Below are 5,299 nucleotides of genomic sequence, written 5' to 3' on the forward strand. Positions count from 1 at the left end.
AAAAAATAATAATAACACAAAACTCCTCCCATAAAATCATACAACAAAGCAGCGGCCGGAAGCCTTGGGAAGTGGAGGTGAGGAGGCAGGAGAAGGCCAGCAGTGAGCCCTCTGTTCCACAGCAGAGTCCCTACATTACAGCCCTGCCCAGCATGCAGTACCCCCAGTCCTGCCCCTTGTACCCATAGCCCTGCCCAAGGAACCCCCAGCCTGGTTTTGCCATTAAACTGCTGAAACTCTTCAATTTCTAGAAATTCCTCAAACACCCTCTGCCCTACATGTATATATTGCAGCATTTATAACCACAAATCAATGGTGCTATTAAACTCTACTCACAGCCCTGATTTCCTTGCAGCCCTGGCCATCCTCAGCCACAAACACACACTTGCTCTGCCCTGTTTTCAGTGCTGCTGAGCAGGAGGCTCAGTACCCACAGCACAGCCCCAGCCATGCGCGATGGATGTGTTCACCCCTCCTGTGAACCCTGCAGAGCCAGGGTGATGGAAGGGAACCTTTTGCTCGATTTATTTCACCGCAGTCAATTGTGTGGCATGTCTCCCAGTTTGTTGGTACCTCTCGAGCAAAACAGGCTCTTTCCATCTCATTGGCGTTATGCATGAGCTGGGATAGGAAATGAGCAAATACGCTGCTTGGATAAACACCCTGAAGAGGGTCTTTCTTTCCTTCCTCCTTTTATTTTGCCACCCTTTTTCTCTCTTTCTTTTTCATTTGGCATTTTGTTGTCTACAAAGACAGGCAGTAAACAGGAGAAAAAAGCTGCGCCTTCAGATCATCAGCAGAAATCTCTCCTCACTCCATTTTCCTCTGCTATTTGTTCAACTCTAAAACATTAAAGAAAGAACTGGGGGGAGATGTGTTTTTTTTTTCGGCTTTGTCTCTCATTTGTTAATTGTGCTCATCAGCGAAAACCGTTCGTGGTGGAGATGGGGAGCCAAAAAAAAAAAACCACCAAAAAAAACAACACAGAGCTGATCATATGCAGGGGAAATAACTCAGATGTGAAAATACTTCAAGACTGGGAGATTGCACTATTTATTCACACAAGTGTCCTGCTGTGCCTCAGAAATGCAGTGATTTAATGAGCTGCTGCAAAGGTGTTTGTTATTAAGAAATTCTGTCTCTGGTTATTCTCCCCCGTGTGATTAGGACGGAGCCCGGCAGAAGTTCTGACTCGGCACACCATTAAAGATTTAGCGTCTCTCTCCTCTCTGCTCCCGGCTCCGCTGCGCTTTTGAATCCGTTCCAGAATTAAACACGGTACAAGCTGAACGGGGCTTGTTCAGCACAGATGCTGAGTGAGAGTTAAGGAGAAATTAGGAAGGCATTTGTGTTAACAGATGTTCCTCCTCTCTGCCGGGGATCTGCGCATGTGGGGTGATAGAATGGAGTGTGGTGGGAGTGGGCAGCACCCAGGGACACGTACTGGGACGGGGACCAGTAGGGGGTCTCACTCCACATCTCTGGGCTGTGCCACCCAGCAGGGATGCCTACATCCATCTCAGCATCGCTACCATCCAGGTTCTTCATGGAATGGGTCACTAAAGCCACCTCGGGATGCTCGGTGCTCGCCAACCCTTCCTCAGCCTCCTTTCTCCCAATGCCGGTTCCCCACCTCACCCCAGTGATCCAGAACATAAAAGAATAGCCATAATGGTGAACTTCCTGGGGTACCCTGCTCCCTGGTGATTTAAGCATGCTCCACACAGCATGTCTGCTCTGGTTGCTGTGCTGGAGCACAGTGTTTCTCCTTTCAAGTCGCTCAAGCACTGCTATTACTCCGAGGCTAAGCAGCACTAATGGAGAAAGCATTCCAAGTTTCATTTTCCTCTGTAATGGAAAATGCAAGAGCGAGATTTCAGTCTGTGAGCACTTCTATGAAAAAACAAATATCTTTATTGGCACTGGACAGCCTGCCAATCAGCCACAAAATTGCTGGCTTCTCTTTCTCCCCTGAAGGAATGCCTCTGCATACAAAGATACCGGAAAAACTTCAGGGCCTGGAGGATAAAAGGCCCTTCTTTGCCTTTCATTGGGTGATTTGCAATGCATTGCTTCAGCATAATTTCCCATCTCCACCGCTCACAAAGGAAGCTCTGTTGCTATCTGTGAGTTTAATAATTTCTGTTCCCTACACCTTGCATTCATAATGCATCTTTCAACACCTCGGCTCCTGCTGCCCAATAAAACCTGAGGCTTCACACCAAGAGAGACCTGGAGCTTGGGCTCCTTCCCCTGCAGCCCCAGAACTCCCACATGAGTTGAGCTCTGCAATGCTAGAGATGAGCAGTCTGGAGGGACTGGGTCAGAGCAACCCAACTACAGACCTGGTGGTGCCTACTTTCAGCTCTGTCACTCAACAAATAAAGCAAGCAATGCATAGCTTGTCTGTTCCCATCTTCCCAGGTACCCGGCTGTCATGTCCTCATGGCCTCCGTCCCTCCCAAGGGAGGGTCAGGTGCCCAGGGCCAAGCAGGTTTCATGATTTCATCCTCATGAGGCTTTTGTCCCACACCACCCAACTCCGTATGTTTTCCACTATCACCATGAGGCAAACCACAGAAAACTTGTTACCACCTGCTTCCAGATTGGAGGATTTGCATAAGTTATTCCCCAAAGCCTTTAGTCCCCACAGGACGTATTTTTTATCCATTTACCCAGGAATTCAACTACTGAAAGCCTGCAGACATGCAGCATTTGTGAAGTTAATACAAGAGGCTCCAAATAATCCACGGCTCCGTCTGTTCCGTGGGCCACACGTCTCCCTCCCCTTCCAACAGATGCAGGCAGAAGGCACAAAGCCTGGTGGGGTGGCTGCAAGGCAGTGACCCTCACACATCCCCAGCACAACCACCACATCCTGAACGCAGGAAATGAGAAGCAGAAATGTCAGCTAGGGAGTGGGCAGGCGTTGCTCTCAGTGCCCTTTGTGTTGGCGGCATTAAATAAATGTCTCTTGGCTCCCACTGGCCACGGCCTGACCCTTTTATCAAAATGCATCAAAATGCTTTTCCCACAGGAGCTCTTTCACAACAGCGAGGAAACGCTTTATTATTTATTTGGGCAGCCCTCACAAAGTCCTGTGTGGGTCATACAAGCGGCGTCCATCCGATTGCTACTTTTGGCAGAGAAAGGAAAGCAGAGCCTGTCAGCACTGCAGCACAGTGTGAGGCTGCACTGAGACCAGGCCTTGCTGCAAACATCCACACCAGACATGCATGCACAGCAGCATGCCAACAGCAGAGCTGCACACACCACGTCTGTAACCTGATAGAAAGTGCAGCAATGACAGCGGAGTAGCAAGGTCCTAGGCTACAGCAAGTGAGGAGTCACTCAAATGCAACAGGCACAAAAACAAAGGAAAGAAGCTGCTTACCTTCAGAGGGCCTCAGGTACGCAGGGAGCTCCAGCAAGATATGCTTGCTTCCACTGGCAACCTTTAAATGAAGTCTGGGAAGGGATGGATCCTGCCTCCACCCCCTTCTGGTTTCTCAGGTGCATTGCATTCATGCACCTGAGCTCCCCTGGGCTGGCCCTGCCTTCCCCCCAGGTGCTCAATCCCTGCTTCAAGCCATGACTTAGCATTTCCACTACAACAGCCACGCACAGAAACCTCTGCAAAGCCTTCCAGGCCAGCTGCTCTGCAGTGTGCACCTGAGTGTTTTGCACAAGCACAGAGTTCTGTAAGAGCACTGAATTATTAAACCACCAGAGTCATCTTGCCCTCTGCTTTCTGGGTGAACAGGTCATTAATTACCTGCTGTAAACAACAGGGGCAGAGGACCCAGCAGAAAGCAGAACTGGTTCTGTGCACCCAGACCCCTCCCTGCAGCCCACCTGTGTGCAGGACGAGGCCCACCCCCAAGCATCTGCTCTGCTACGGACACAGCTTGCCCTGGTCTTATTTATTTATTTTGGTAGGGCCCAGTGTGTAGCACAACTGTACACAAATAAATAATGCAGACCACTAAAGACTGCTGCAGAGGCGACTTTCCTGGGGATTTAATGCTCACATCCCTCACACTCTTGCCACAGCGAAAAAGAAAAATTACAAATTGATCTACAGGACCAGGCTCCCCTCTCGCACTGCCCTGTTCCATCGCTATAAATAATGGCCAAAACCCTGGGGGTTGCATGTAGGGATGGGGGATGGGAGGTGCTATGCTTTGGTGCTGAGGAGCTACGGTGTCACCTAGAGACCCAACAATGCATCCCCACTGCTGGAGCATCCATCCCTATCCCCACGCTCCCAGTGCCCCTGGTGTCTCTCCTGCAGTCCTTGACATTTTCTTTCTCAAGGGGCAAGTCCCTGGTGCATCCTCACAGAGTAATTGTGAAATTATTATGGTTGGTGATTTTAATTTAAATTGGATGGAGAAATGTTGTACTGCGGCTGACTCATTTGCTATGGATTTTCACTTAACCAAATTGATTAGTCAACCAACTAGACTTAACTTGAAAGTTGTAATCATTCATTATTAGATCTAATTTTCATGTTGCTCCCAGACTACGTTCAGAAATTGAACTGCACAGACTTTAACCAAGTTGGGGCGGAGGCTCTGGCAGGGGAGTAGCCAACAATAAAATCCTCCTTCTTGCATCTCCTCAGGTGCTTGAAGTGCTGGAATGGTGCAAAAGAGCCAGGGTACTGCTGGATCCAGTGCCAGCCATGCATTCATGCTGATGCTCCCCACCTCCAAGCACAGTTCCAGAAACATCCGTCCTCCCCAGGAGCACACAAAGGGGCAGAAGCCCCTGAGCTGGGGCTAGCAGAACCCCCTGCCCATCCTCCCACCTGTATCACTTATTTAGGAGCAGCTCCGTGTATCTGTAATTACCACCAGGCACTGCAGAGGCCACTGCCTCTTTAAATAAGCAGGCTGCATGCCAATTAATACCTTTAATTAACAGTAAGGACTTGCTGGAAGGACTAGGGCTTGGTCTCCCATATGGACTCTCTGCCTGTTGATCCAAGCGGCAAGGCTCTGTTAGGTCAGGCTGGCTGAGACCTGCTGCCGGATCGCTCACCGCCCCCTGCCAATTAAAATGACTGCGAGGGAAAAGATACCTCCAGTGGGACAGCCAGACAGACAGCGAGGGGCAGCCAGACAGACAGCCGGACAGACAGCTGAACACACAGCAAGGGGCAGCCAGACAGACAGTGAGGAACAGCCAGATAGACAGCTGGACAGACAGCTAGATAGACAATGAGAGGCAGACAGGCAGACCATGAGAGACAACCAGACAGACTGTCAGACAGACCACAAGGGACAGCTGAACA

The 5,299-nt window shown here is 49.9% G+C and overlaps 1 long non-coding RNA gene across 3 annotated transcripts in view; it reads right to left on the bottom strand.

Annotated features, from left to right (window-relative positions):
* Nucleotides 1-3,444, bottom strand: part of LOC109371022 — a 12,863-nt gene extending 9,419 nt beyond the window's left edge. For 2 of the 3 annotated variants that reach the window (XR_004162031.1, XR_004162030.1), the window contains exon 1: nt 3,395-3,444. This is a non-coding gene — a long non-coding RNA (uncharacterized LOC109371022). The remainder of the gene's footprint in view (nt 1-3,394) is intronic. The other variant, XR_004162032.1, reaches the window with a different exon arrangement.
* Nucleotides 3,445-5,299: the final 1,855 nt, after the last annotated feature.

Source organism: Meleagris gallopavo, chromosome 26 (genome assembly GCF_000146605.3).
Source record: "Meleagris gallopavo isolate NT-WF06-2002-E0010 breed Aviagen turkey brand Nicholas breeding stock chromosome 26, Turkey_5.1, whole genome shotgun sequence".
Lineage (NCBI taxonomy): Eukaryota > Metazoa > Chordata > Aves > Galliformes > Phasianidae > Meleagris > Meleagris gallopavo.